This window comes from Tenrec ecaudatus, chromosome 14 (genome assembly GCF_050624435.1).
Source record: "Tenrec ecaudatus isolate mTenEca1 chromosome 14, mTenEca1.hap1, whole genome shotgun sequence".
NCBI classification, from domain to species: domain Eukaryota; kingdom Metazoa; phylum Chordata; class Mammalia; order Afrosoricida; family Tenrecidae; genus Tenrec; species Tenrec ecaudatus.
This window is the reverse complement of record NC_134543.1, coordinates 60,805,397-60,820,713: the sequence shown is the minus strand read 5'-3', so window position 1 is coordinate 60,820,713 and position 15,317 is coordinate 60,805,397. Positions and strand designations below refer to the sequence as shown.

Sequence of the window (15,317 nt, the reverse complement as noted above, 5' to 3'; positions counted from 1 at the left end):
TAATGATGATGATGGTTTAAAAATTCACTTACAAAAAGTTTATTTCTACCAAAAGACATCAGAATAAGAAAATAACATTTGGTTGGCCTTAAATTCTTTTTTTTTAACTTCAGAGCTATGGTTTTTAATTATCATTGAAAAAAACACAGCTATACCTTAACATTCATTGAGAAAATACAAATAAATACGATGCTATTTAGTGGCAAATCACTGAGGGCTCAGAAGCCACAGGAAAGGTCATGCAGGTGAGGAATCCATCCCTTCGTAATCTTACACAAACGAGTCACCTCCTGCCCATGCACACTGCTGTGAGAAATGATCCTAGTGTCTATCACTCCTGAACACACTCTGGTCCACCTGTAAGGAATGAAGGGATAGACCAAACGGCTCCAGGGTCCTGTGAGCTGGTGACCAAAGGGGGAGCCGGCTCAGAGGAAGGAAAGCATTGGTCAAGGTCAGAGCAACTCTGACCACAGCAGGAGAGGCCTTTATACCAGCTCCCACGACACTTTAGGGACAGCGGGATAGGTACTGGGAAGCCACCCTGTTCTCTTGAGGGGACTTAAACCTGTCTGCCACCGAAGTGGGGCTCTTGAAGGCCAGTTACTGTATTATCAGAACATTAACTGCACTTGGAATCAAAAGGGCAATGCTGATGAGAGTGGATTTAGTTGTAAGGGGGAGAGGTCTTCTCCTGGCAGAGAGTGGGTAGAGTCCACCCCAAGACTGCTTTCAGAGGTTGAAGAGAAAAGACCCAAGTAGGGCTGATCCCTACGATCTGCATTTGCTACATTCTGTTCACAATCCCAACCCGAATTTATATTTCCAACCAGGACCAGCTATCTGGTCCATAGGCCAATGAGTGCCTGCCCAGGAAGAGCAACAGAAGCAAGCTAAGACTCCCCCAAGGGTGCTTAGAAAGTCCTGTATGTGAGGAACTCTTTCATCTTCTTGGGTATTGAGTTGTCAGGAGACTTTGGAGGGCTTTCCGGCTTAAGTGCTTCAGGGAGGAGAGGCACGTGGAGCCATCCAGAACTGGACATGGCCATCTCTTGTCCCTGTGGCAATCACTTCGCCATGTGGGAAGAAGATGCCACACAGACCATGGAGCAAACGCGATGGGAGCTTTCCATTCCAGGGCCCAGATCCTAAGGAGCCTGCATCGCCACTGTGGCCAGGTCCAGGCCTTCTCGGGAGAAGCACACGGATCTCAGTCAGCTGATGTGCACATCACTGCCGTCCATGGGGGTCGAGCTGGGAGTGGTGGAGTGACCGCAGCCTCTCGCCAGTGTAGGGGTCCCACTTGATCGCGTTGGTGTCGTAAGAAGCCGTGACAAGCAAGGCCGAGTCAGGGGAGAAGTCGCAAAAGACGACACTGCTCTGGTGGCCCTCCAGCTTCCGGATTAGCGTGTAGGATCGCATGCTCCAGAGAAAGACAGCCTTCTCTCCAGCTGCAGAACACAGCATGCTGCAGGCCGGGGAGATGGAGCGGCAGTCAACCCACTGCAGGTGGCCCGATACCACCTGGATCTGTTTACCATGTTTATTCAGGTCTCAGATGTGAAGAGTTTTGTCCCGGGACGCAGAGACCAGGATCAAACTACCTCTGGGTGTGAAGCTCAGCTCTCTCACGAATCTTGATGGCCAGAAAGATTCAAAAGCCGGAACCCTGTCGGCACCCCCCCCAAATCTTGATCTGCCCATAGTTGAGCCCTGTGGCCAGGATCAGGCATGAGACATCTGGCACTTGGGGATGGTGGTGTGCCCAGAACCTCGGCTCGGTGGGGAGGGCCACGGGCTGAAAGCCAAGCCCCAGACAATCTGACCGCAGTCCAGGGTCTTCTCTTGGGGGCTGCCTCATCCTTTGGGATCATTTTTCCTGTTTAGGCTCCTGGCTTCAAACCCTTCGGGGGTGAACTGTTCCTCCAGCGGCCGGGGGATCAGCCTGTCGATATAGTGGCCTTGAGACCAGGCAAACCATCGGGGGAGAAGGTGACACTCCAGGTCTCACAGCTGGACTTCCAATCAAACTGGTGGGGCGCCCGGGCTTGAGTTCAGCCAGCGGTGGCGGCTCCTCTCCGGTCCCCATGGAGGACACCCTGCTCCTGTGGCAGGCGGATGGTGCCTCAGCCCCCTGGTCCGCGGGCCTCATGCCAACCCCATGCCAGCCTCTGCCCTGCCGCTGGCCGAGAGGCCATCTGTCCTTACATCCTCATTCAATGGTTTTCCTATTCAACTTACTTTTCTTCACCTTTAAGAGGTTGTAACAGTGATTTAAAGCTTAACGGCATCATCTTACTTTCCATTAGCTATTGCTCTAAAGAAATCTTGGTTACTGGCTACTTTTGGACCAATGACCCAACCAGTATCCATGACATTTCTCAGAGTCACATTCAGAAATGGGCAACTACTTTGTGCCACATAGGTAGGAAAGCACTCATAGTGAGCTCCCAGAGGGAAGGTGTATTGGTAAATGAGCAAAAGATAACGAATTACATGGCAGGGTCTCCATGGTCACCTGCAAATGCATTCTCAATTCCTTTATCAAGGGAGCTATGTAGGACTTCAGAAGATATTGAGACAGGGAAAGATAAAAAGCATACCAAGTTCAAAGATTACCACTTCTTTAATGTCCATCCCGCCAGTTATTCTAAAGGAAACCATTGTCCCCACCAGAATAAAATAATTATCTTGTTGAATTAAATGAAAAATAACTTCTTAGAGAGGCTTGTGATACAGCGGCTGGTAGGTTTCAAGAATATCATTCATAAAAGGTATAAAGAATATCATATCATTCACTAAAAAGACAGGAAAGGAAAAGAAATCAAAGTGGATTTCAGAAGATCATTAGAATCTTGCTCTTAATTGTAGAAGAGCTAAGCAAATGGAAGAAATGATGAAGTCAAAGAGTTGAATGTTGTTGTTGTTGTTGCTGTTAAGTGCCACAGCGTCGATTCCAACCCCTAGTAACGCTCCGCACACCACAATAACACACTGCTGGGACCTGCTGCATCCTCAGCATCCTTCCGAAGCTAGAGCCCTTTGTTGCAGCCACGGTGTCAACCGTCTTGATGAGGGCCTTCCTCTGTTTCATGGCCCCTTTACTGTGGCAGTTCTCCAGGGAATACTTCCTCCTCGTATCAAATGATGTAAGATGAAGTCTCACCATTCTTGCCTCTCAGGAGCACTCTAGCCATACTTCTGCCAAGACATATGAGTCTCTCCTTTGAGCTGTGCATGGTATTTTCTATATTCTTCCCCATCACGACAATTCAAATGCATCAATTCTTCTTTTTCAATGTCTAATTTTCACATGCTTAAGTGTGGTAAGAGGAGAAAAAATAGAAATTTTCAAAAGGCAGCTCAAGAAAACAAAGTAAAATATTATAATGAAATGTGCAAAGGCATAGAGTTAGAACACCAAAAGGGAATGAACACACTCAGCATATCTTGAACTGAAAGAATTCAAGAAAAAACTCAAGTTCAAGTTATAATATTGAAAGTTTCTGTGGGCAAAATACTGCATGAAGCATGAAGACTCGGAAGAAGATGGAAAGAATGCACAAAATCCCTGTACCAAAAAGAACTTGTCGACAGAGGGAAAGTGGGGAGGGGAAGGGAGGAAGGGGAACCGATTACAATGGACACATAACCACACGGCCCCCCAGGGTGATGAACAACAGAAACTGTGGGGGAAAGGAGGCAGCGGTTGATGTTAAGACATGAAAATAAGAATAATTTATCATTTATGAAGGGGTCATGAGGGTGGGAGGGGGGAAGAGCGGGGAAGAAGAGGAGCTGATACTAAGGGCTCAAATAAAATGTAAATGTTTATAAAATAATAATGGCAACATATATGCAATTATGCTTGACACAATGGTGTATGGATTATTTTTTTTGGTGTATGGATTATTATAAGAGCTGTAAGAGCCCCAATAAAATGATTGAAAGAAAAACAGAAACTAGAGGACATTCCATCATTTCAGGAGGTAGCATAAGATCAAAAACCAATAGTGCTGAAGGAAGAAGTTCCAGCTGCATTGAATGCATTAGCCCAAAAGCAAGGATCCGGGAATTGGTGGAATAACAACTGAAGTGTTTCAACAAACTGATGAAGCATTGGAAACACTTACTCGTCTATGCTAGGAAATTTAAAAGAGAGTTACTTGGCCTACTGACTGGAAGAGATCCATATCTGTACCCATTACAATGAAAGTTGACCAAATGAATACTCAAATTGTATAGAACAATATCATATAGCAATAGCAATATAACATGTAAGTAAAATTTTGCTGAAGATCATCCAACAACAGTTGCAGCAGTACATTGATGGAGCTGCCAGAGGTTCAGGCAGGATTCAGAAATGGGACTGAGGATATCATGCTGATTTCAGAGGGAACTTGGCTCAAAGAAAAGAATACCAGGAAGACATTTACTTGTGTTTCACTGACTATGCCAAGGCATTCAACTGCGTGGATCATAACAAACTCTGGACAGTCTTGAGAAGAATGGGAATTCCAGAAACTTCAATGTACTTATTTGGAGCTTATACATTGATCAACAGGCAAGTGTACAAACAGATGAGAGAACGCTGCATGGTTTAAAATCAGGAAAGGTATCCGCTCACCATACTTATTTAATCTGTACGCTGAGCAAATCATCAAGGAAGCTGAATTATATAAAGAAATATGTGGCATCAGGTTTGGAGGAAATCTTATTAACAATGTGATGATACACAGACAACACAACCTTGTTTGCTGAACATGAGGAGAACTTGAACCACTTGCTGATGAACATCAAGGATTTCAGCCTTCAGTGTGAATTAAAACTCACTGTTAAAAATCCTCACAACTGGATGTATAAGTAGCTTCATGATAAATGGGAAAAGGTTGAAGTTGTCAAGGATTTTGTCTTACTTGGATCCACAATCAATTCTCATGTGGGCCGTTAAGAGATCAAAAAACTGCTGCATTAGATAAATCTGCTACACAAGGCCTCTTGGGAGTACTGAAAAGCAAAGATGTTACTTTGAAGACTAAGGTGTGACTGACCCAAGCCATGCTATTCTCCATTGCATCATATGCGTGTGAAAGATGGACACTGAATAAGGAAGACCATAGAAGAATTGATGCATAGAATAATTGAATTGTGGTGCTGGAGAAGAACATCGAAAATACCACATGCTGCTAAAAGAACAAACTAATGTCTTGGAAGAAGTACAGCCAGAATGTTCTTTAGAGGCAAGGGTCGCAAGACCTCATCTTACATACTGTGGGCATATTGTTAGGAGCAACCAGGCCCTGGAGAAGGACAGCATACTTGGTAAAGTAAAAGGTTAGCAAAAGAGAGGAAGGAAGTGTGTGTAGGGGGGAGGGGGGCGGGCGGGGAATGGAGGAGAGGGGAGTTGACAGCACTGATGATTGCTTAGCCCCACCCAATGGGATGGAACAACCGAACTGTATGGTAAGGGAAAGGAGACACTGGAAGGAGTAAGATATGTCCAGAAAAATGTTGTTTAATTGTTTTTAAAAGAACAGAGTAAGTAAAAAAAATGAGAGAGAGAAGAAGGAAGGAAGGTCCTTAAGAAGATGGATTGACACAGTGGTTGCAACAATTGTGAGGATGGTCCAGGGCTGGACAGTGTTTCTTTTTTTTTAAATCATTTTATTAGGGCTCATACAACTCTTATCACAATCCATACATACATCAATTGGGTAAAGCACATTTGTACATTCATTGCCCTCATCATTCTCAAAACATTTGCTCTCCACCTAAGCCCCTGGCATCAGCTCCTCATTTTTCCCCTCCCTCTCCACTCCCCACCCCTCAGGAACCCTTGATAATTTATAAATTAGCATTTTTAATTTTTTAAATTATTATTATTTATCTTGCCCTGTCCGAAGTCTCCCTTCACCCACTTTTCTGTTGTCCATCCCGCAGGGAGGAGGTCACATGTAGATCCTTATAATCGGTTCCCCCTTTCCAACTCACCCTCCCTCCACCCTCCCAGTATCACCACTCACACCACTGGTCCTGAAGGGATCATCCACCCTGGATTCCCTGTGTTTCCAATTCCTACCTGTACCAGTGTACATCCTTTGGTCCAGCCAAACTAGCAAGGTATAATTGGGATCATAACAGTTGGGGGGTGGGGGGGTGGGGAAGAATTTACGAACTATAGGAAAGTTGTATGTTTCATAATTGCCACATCGCACCCTGACTGGCTCGTCTCCTCCCTGAGACCCTTCTGTAAGGGATGTCCAGTGGCCTACAAATGGGCTTTGGGTCTCAACTCTGCACTCCCCACTTTATTCACTATGGTAAGATTTTTTGTTCTGATGATGCCTGATCCCTGATCCCTTTGGCACCTCGTGATCACACAGGCGGGTGTGCTTCTTCCATGTGAACTTTGTTGCTTCTGAGCTAGATGGTCACTTGTTTGCCTTCAAGCCTTTAAAACCCCAAAAGTTATATCTTTTGATAGTCGGGCACCATCAGCTTTCTTCACCACCAGTGTTTCATTCTATTGTGAATATGGATCAGAACCAACCCAATGGAACCTAACAACAACAACATTGTGTTATTGTTGTTAGGTTTTTGTTGTTTTCTTGCTTTTGTTTTGGAGGGGGTGTATGCTTCTCTGTACACTAAATTCAGGATAGGTAAATTTATAGAGACAGTAACTGGATTCATGTTTTCTTGGGGTTATGGCAGGGGAGGTAGAGGGGGGATGAACAGTAATAACAAGAAGGGCAAGAAAGAAGAAAATCATCTAAAATTGACAGTGGTAGTGACTGTACAATTCTTCTGGATAGACTGAACTGTTGTATTATATGGTATGTGGATTATATGCATAAAAGCTATATATTTTTAAGTGGAGGATTATTACATCATTACATAACTGCCAAACCACTGAAAATCATAACCAAGCCAAGTTGCCAACATTAATAATCACAGCACCTCAGCATTCATTACTGCCAGATATATATTATTAATGTGAAAAATAGACAAATTTGTTATGATTGTCATATATGAAAAATATCAGGTAATGAAATAGTTAACTAGTGAGGAATAGCTGTAAATTAATTTTAAATTTTAGATTGTAATCTGTTTTACCTTCACATAGGATTAAAATATGATGTCATCCCCCTTTTTAAAATTTTTCATGCTTAAAATGAGAATGTTTTTACTCCTCTTCTAATTTATACAACATAAAATTTTAAATTACATTTATAGAGAAGTTATCTTGCTGCTTATTTTCCCTAAACACTATAGTGCCTATCAAAAGAACATGAACTTGAATGAATTATTGCAAAAATTGACTCTTTCTTAATAACATACTCTTCTGTTCTAAATGACATAAGAAAAACTATACAGTCTAGTTATTTCCCTATGCTTTTTTTTAATTTACAGGCTGTGTCCCAATCATGAAAACAACTAAGTAAGAAAAGAAAAGAAAAAGGCCTTCAGTTACTGAATTCTGTAAGGCAGTAAGTACCAAAAGACAGCTAAAGGTACCATTTTCCATCGAAATAGCTGTCTTGAATGCATTTCCTTGTGATCTTTCCAATTTCAGGTGGTGTTTTAATGGAAGAAGATGGAAGCTAGAACAAGCTTGAGCGCTGCTGTATTATATGTTGCAACCATGACTCAGTGTAATTGGATTGTACCAGGTCCAATACTCTCTACAAAATGGACTCCATCATGAATGTCAGATTTCCCTCTGCACTAAAGTCTTTTGTATCCTGCTTTCCAGTACACAGTCACATCACCTGTTGTGATTCCTAATTAGAGTAGTGTGTGGTCAAATATGCTAGCAGTCAAAATCCCATATATATTCAGAAAAAAAAACGTCTTCAGTTCCTTACCCCAGCTCACTAAGAAACCACAGAACAAGCACTTACTGGGTAAATACAATTGTGGATTTATTCATGGATTATTTTGAAGACACATGTAAGTAAGACATTTAAAGTTTTTGGCTCCAGAGTTCCAGGACAGGAAATAAGCTATTTAATTGTCCCAGTAGCATTTGTAATATGATTTTAATTAATCATTTTATTGGGAGCTTTTACAGATGTCATAACATTTCATAATTCAAATGGATCGAGTGTAATTTCTTGAACTCTTTGATCTCAGCTTCTTTATCTCCTCCCTCCCCAACCCTTCCCCTTATTGTTATTGTCATATATTATTATTATCATGGAACCCTTATTGTTATTGTTATATATTATTATTATATTTTATAGCCATATCTTACCCCATCCAACATATCTATTCACCTGCAATTCTGTTACTTGCTCCCCTCGAATGGGATTGTACAGTCATCATTGCTATCAGCTCCGGTTTCCCTCCCTTCCCCCCCCCCCCCTCCAGTATCCTCAGGGAATCATTACTCACGTTTTTGTTTTTTGTTTTCTTTTTTTGAAGAGTCATCCATCCTGGCATTCCTGCATCAAACGATCTTAATTATGCAAATGAACATGCATAGGTATAACACAATGAGGCAAAACATAAGCCTTAATAGTAAGGGGAGGAAATATTAAAGAATCAGAGGATAATTATGTATTTTAGAAGGTTCTATTCTTCCTCTGCTCGGGTTCCAATTGTGATCCATGAAAGAACATCCATCTATTTATATGACATTTTTTAAATCATTTTATTGGGGGCTCATACAACTCATCACAATCCATACATACATCCTTTGTGTCAAGCACATTTGTACATTTGTTGCCATCATCATTCTCAAAACATTTGCTTTGTACTTGAGCCCTTGATATCAGCTCCTCATTTTCCTCCTCCCTCCCCGTTTCCCCCTCCCTCATGAATCCTTGAAAATTTATAAATTATTATTATTATTGTCATGTCTTACACTGTCCGACATCTCCCTACACCCTCTTTTCTGTTGTCCATCCTCCAGGGAGGAGGTCATATATAGCGCCTCATAATCAGTCCCCTCTTTCTACCCCACCTTCCCTCCACCTTCCAGGTATTGCCACTCTCACCACTAGTCCTGAAGGGGTCATCTGTCCTGGATTCCCTGTGTTTCCAGCTCTTATCTGTACCAGTGTACATCCTCTGGTCTAGCCAGATTTGTAAGGTAGATTTGGGATCATGATATTGGGGGAGGAAGCATTTAAGAAACTAGAGGAAAGTTGTATGTTTCATCATTGCTACCCTGCACCCTGACTGACTCGTCTTCTCCCTGTGACCCTTCTATAAGGGGGTATGACAACATTTTTTATGGATGTGCCATAAAATTCAGCACGTTAAGCACACACATTAATTGACATAATTCCGGTTTCAAAAATCTGATGCTATTTTAAAATTTTGCAAAGCACTTCACACTTTGTGAAACTTGTAAGCATTTTCTTCACAAGTAAGTCTGTGAAGAAAATTACTATGTGAAATCCCCCAGGAAAAGTTTGCTCTCAATAATGTCTCAATTGTTTAATTGGGCATTCACTGCCTAGTTAGAATGATGTGACTTCAAAAATATTAAGCATTCATAAAATAAGCCAGAATCATATACTGTATAACCTCCCATTAAAAGAAAAAACACACAAATGTAACAGCATCAATAAAGAAGGTAAAGAAACAGAATTAAAGCAGCAATAGATCACAGAATATCCCATTTACTGCTTTGCTTTCATTGTAACAAACCTTTGTCAATCACTACAACACTAAGGGCCGTGTGTTCGAATGCCTACACAAAGCTCTGTGACCTTTATTATAAAACACTAAGTGGGAACTTTTATGAAAAAAATCCTTGACCAAAGTTTCACTGATAGTCCTCAAAATGTGTAAAAGTTTACCAAATATTTTTTTCTATCATCTGACCTCCTTAGAAATCAGTAAAAGTAACTATTTTGATTTCCCTCCTGTCCCTGCACTATACACACAACATGAATCACTAACATTACTGCAGATATTAGAAAATAAATAGCTGTGTTCAGCTTTTCTAAATAACAAACTAAACTCAATTTTAAAGGGGGGAGGAAGAAGCATTCTTAAATAATTTTTAATGAACTACTAACATTTTTGTATAGTTCAGTGTTCTTTCTATGCATATATACATAGTGTTTTTACAAAACTGGTATTCTACTAAGTATGGTGTGCAAGCTATTATTAACATCACATCATTTTCCCTATCATCAAATATTCTAAGTTTTATAACAATGTCATTGCATTTAACAAATACCCACCCATTAAGATTAAGGATGCTTTAAATTTTTATTGTTATTAGTGACACTTTGGTAACCCCCCAAATTAATAAATCTGAAAGCTACTTTGGGGACATATTCCTAGAAAGGAATCGCTATGTTAAATGATGTGACTTTTTTAACTTTTTTGTCTATCTTGCCAAATTACCTTCAGGAAAGCTGTGTGTGTAAGAGACACAGAGCGAGACTGGAGCAGAAGCATGGAGAACACTCTGGTTTTCATTCTACAGTCTATACACATTTGGGTTGCTGACATTGCCTACAACTCACCTGCTTATCATTTCCATCTGTCCTTTTCATCCCTTCCTCACTTCTGACTGTTCTTGGCAAATCTTGCCCTTGAGGTTTTTGGTTTGGTTTGGTTTGGTTTTGGGGGGGGCGGTATTTGGGGTTTTAAATTTATTTTAATTTTTTAATGATTGGGAGAGTTAATATTTATATCATTCCATAATTCAATCGCATCCAACAGAATTGTACAATTGCTACCACAATCAGTTTCCAAGCGTTCTTCTTCATCCTGGACTCCATGACATCATCTCCCTCTCACCATCCCCACTACCACTGTACTTCACCACCACCACCCCAAAAAACTCTTACTCTTCTTACTGTCCTTTAGGTTCATCAATCCTGGGTTTCATATACTGAAAGACAGAAATACATAATTTGATTTCATATGACTGACTGTTCTAAGGATTGTGTCCTCCTGGTATTGTTGTTCACTGTGTGGACCTGCCTGTTATTGGCTGACAAATGAACCAAGGAGAGGAGTCTCCTTCCGTGCTTGAAGTGTGCCCACGGGCTATGGCCCAAGAGGTTCCACCAGTCTATATCACACCAGTCATCCTAGGAACTTTTTTATTCCTTTGAATGTTGCTGCTGACTCTATCCAGGAGCTTCGACTGTGATCCTTCTCAGAGGGGCTGGTAATGATGGCCATGCACAATCTACCTTGGCTGAGGTTCACATGGTCCGTCAGTCCTTTGGACAAACTGACTTTGGTTTTCTCCACTCTTCTTTGCTCCAGACAAAGACAAGCAGTTGCACCTTAAAGACAGGGAGTTGCCATTCACAAACTTTTTCAATCCCAGCATTCACTTACCGAAGGAGGATGCAGAGCACTGTCACGGTGGACTGTTGAAGACTCAATAAAACACAAGTAAGCACCTTTCTGAAATTCTCGGCTGTCAGCCAACATCCCTCTGAAATTGGCAATGCTATCCCTTGTCCCAAGTCTTCTTAATTAGGCTTGAATTTCTGGCAGCTCCCTGTCAATATACTACTGCAACCATTTTTAAATAAGTTTCAGCAAAATTTTACTTGCATGTGACATTAATGATATTGTTTAATAATTTCAGCATTCAGTTGGTTCACTTTTCTTTGGAATGGATACAAGTATGGATCTCTTCCACTCAGTAACCATCTTCCAAATTTCTTGGCGCAAACCACTGAGTGCCTCAGCACTACATCAGCTTGTTGAAACATGTCGTTTGGTATTCCATCAATTCCTGGAGCCTTATTGATCATGAATGCCTTCAGTTCTTCACTAATGCCACTTTACTTCTTCCTTCAATAACATAGGGTCTTGATTACATGATAGCTCTTGAAATGGTTGAATACCCAACAATTCTTTTTGATACAGTGACCCTATGTATTCTATCTTCTTTTAATACTTCCTCCATCATTGAGTATTTTTCCAATAGAATACTGCAATATTATAACTCAAGCCTTGAGTGTTTTCTTCACTTGCTTCAGCTTGTGCTACGCTAAATGGGTCCTTCCCTTTGGCCTCTCTAACTCCAGGCTCTTTCGCATTTCATCCTGTTCTGTTACTTGCTCCAGAAGTGGAGAAGCCATTTGTCATTTTCAGGTCAACTCTTTTACTTCATTTCTTCCGGTCACTTTTGCTTTGCTGGGTTAAAAAGCAAGTATCAGAGTCTCTTCTTCGATTTTCCACTGTAATGTTTTCTTTCTTTCTTATGACCTGTTACTTTCTCTGTGTATGATGTTCTTGCTGTCATCCCATAAATCATCTGGTTTTGGTCATTAGTGTCCAGTGTGGCAAATATGTCCTTGAGCTATTCTCTAAATTCATTTGGGATAAAATCAAGTTAAAAAAATCAAGTTCATATTTGGTCCTCATATGGTTATTTTAATTTTCTGTAACTTCAACCTAAACTGCTGGTTGAAGAAGAAATTGGTGGTCTGTCCTGTACTTGGCCCCTGGCCTGGTCTGGGCTTATTATATTGAACTTTTCCATTGTCTCTTTCCATAGAGGTAGTCCGTTTTATTCTTCTCCATTTCCTCTGGTAAGCTCCACATGTAGAGTTGCCAGTTAATGTCATTGGAAAGGGGTTTTTGCAATGAAGAAATTATTGATCTTGCAAACTTTTATCATGTGATCTCCAACATTGTTTCTAACAGCAGGACTCTATTTTCCAGCTACTGATCCTTCCTCTTCATCATCAACTTTCACATTTTAATCACCAATAATTATCTATGCTTCTTGGTTGCATTTTTATCAATTTCAAAGTAAATACATTGGTAAATTTTTCTATTTCCTCATCATTGCTTTTAGTTACTGAGGTGTACATTTGAATAATAATTTCATTAACTGGTCTTACTTCTAGGTTATAGACATTATCAAAAACAGCACTGCACTTCTAGAGAGATGCTGAGATGTTTTGTTTTAGTTTGATGGTAACTGTAATGTCACTCCCACTGAATTTGTCATTCTCAGCACAATAAACCATGGCTAATACCAGACCATTTCAGCTCTCTGCCAAAATGAATAATTGATCCTTATGCATTTCATGTCCTAGTTAATAATTTCCTGTTTTCCTAGATTCATACTTCATTCATTCCATAGTTCAATTACTAATGGGTGCTTGCAGCTATTTGCTCATTTCGAGCCATGCCTAGTCAACAAATGAAAATTCAAAAAGCTTTGCTCCATCCGCATCTACTTTGAAGTGGTAGCTCCTCCCAAATTACCTTTGTCTCAGAATGGAAGGGCACTAAATCAGACAATGTTCTGCTGTCACTCTTCTTATTTTCAGTGACTAATCCCTCGGAAATGGACTGACTATTCCCTCTTGGGAGTATTTTTTAGTCAGGGGACTCCACTGAAACCTAGCCAACTAGGCGATCCTGTTTGTATTTGAATTACCAGTGACCTTGCTTCTAACATCAGAGCAACATGCAAGACATCACAGTAAACTGACAGATAAGTGGAGACTTTTGGGACTATGTTATGTCAATTTACCTTGTTCCCTATGGCTGATCCTGGACTTTACTTCCTCCCAGCTCTGCAAATTATTCCCTTATGGTGTTTACAGTGAAGACGTTTTCATAACTTTGTTCCCTGTTTTCTCTACTATATATATGGATATATTACAGCACATAAAATATATGTAGAAATGTCATCTGACAAGCCTATGTATAGGTATACGCATTCATTTACCCATGCCTGTTCATCTTGCCTATCTGCCTACCTGTCTACTCACAGGCTTGTGTTTCTTATTGTTGAGCCCTTGTGGCCTAGTTGTTATGGTTTAACTGCTAATCTCGAAGTCAGCAGTCCAAAACCACCTGGGACTCTTCGGGAGCATGAGGCTTTCTCCTCTCATGAAGATTTACAGTCTCAGCAACCCAAGGGGCAGTTCTACAAGGGCTGTGAGTCAGAAATGACTTGGTGGCAGTGAGTTTGGCTTGTTTTTTATTTTCAATAATGTAGGATTGTGTAGGTAAAAGTATAAGAGTAAGTTAAAAAATATATTCCAACTGGGGTTTCAGTCCATACAAACATAGATTGCATTTAAATGGGTCTCTGTGGTCAATGGATAGCTTCAGAGGAGTTCAACAGACAAGTCTTTGTCTCACTGGGGTCTTCAAAATACAAGGTCATTCACTATAGTGGCTTTTTAGAGAATCTGCTGGACCAGTTAAATTCAAGATAGAGAGGTCAGCTCAGAGGGTTAGAGTAACTGTCTTGGGGGATTCCAAAAATAGTAATAGATTTCTTGAAGGAAAAGCACAATAATGGGGGATTATTATGAAGAACCTCGAATAAAATTGAACATTGCATTGGTGATCAAAAGGCCAGGAACATTGCCTTAAGAGATTTATTTTCATTTCTGACAATACAGAGCTCTTTATTCGCAGGAGCAAGGGCTGCCCTAGAAGACTTTCAGTGAGAAACCTTACCCCACCCACCCGACAATCCTGACCTGGCCCCTTCGGAGTTCGTTCCCAAACCTTCGAACCTCTAAAGGGACCCGAAATGCAGTGTAAACAGAAAGCACCACTTTCTGAAGCGTACAAACCTCGATGGAGAATCTGTCAGGAAGCAAGGCGCCTTCTTCCCTATCATTTTGTCGCGGTACTTTTTTACTTGCCCACATGTTTACTTCTATTGTCTGTAATTCTTCTGTGCCTGCCTCTTCATGACTTCCTTTTGCTTAGAGTGTGTTCATCTCCTCCTTTTTCTGCATCCCTTTCCCACACCCTGAGTAATATTCTTTTCTTATCTTATTAGTGGGGTTCTCTCCCATACTTTCTCTTCCCATCTCTGGTAGCCATCAAAGAATACTTCTTTCTTTGACTCCTTATAATAGTGGACTTATACAATATGTGTCCTTTTGTGATGGACTTATTTCACTCGGTGCAATATTCTATAGGTTCGACCAAATTACAAGGAGTTGGCGGTTTCTTTGTCACTCTTTTACATGACACAGTATTTCTTTATTTGTCTGTGCCATAATTCATTCATTGATTGATGGGCACTTAGGTTGTTCTATCTCTTTGCTCTCATGAATAATGCTGCGATGAACATGAATGTACATAGATTTACCTGCATCACGGCTTTCATTCCTTTAAACTCTACACCTGGTGGTGTAGTGGGTTACATAGCGGGTGACGAACTACCAGGTCATTGGCTCAAACCCACCAGCTTCTCTGGGGGAGACAGATGGGGCTTTCTGTTCCCCTAAAGAGTTACAGCCTCAGAAACCCCCAAGGGCAGTTCCTCCCTGTCTAAGAGAGCTGCCATAAGTAGGAATCAACTGTGCGATAGACAGATCGGGTGCTGTTTCGATTTC

At 41.0% G+C, this 15,317-nt stretch overlaps 1 pseudogene; it reads right to left on the bottom strand.

The window, feature by feature from the left end:
* Positions 1-405: 405 nt before the first annotated feature.
* On the bottom strand, positions 406-2,089 carry LOC142425945 (WD repeat and SOCS box-containing protein 2 pseudogene; annotated as a pseudogene).
* Between the last annotated feature and the right edge of the window lie 13,228 nt (positions 2,090-15,317).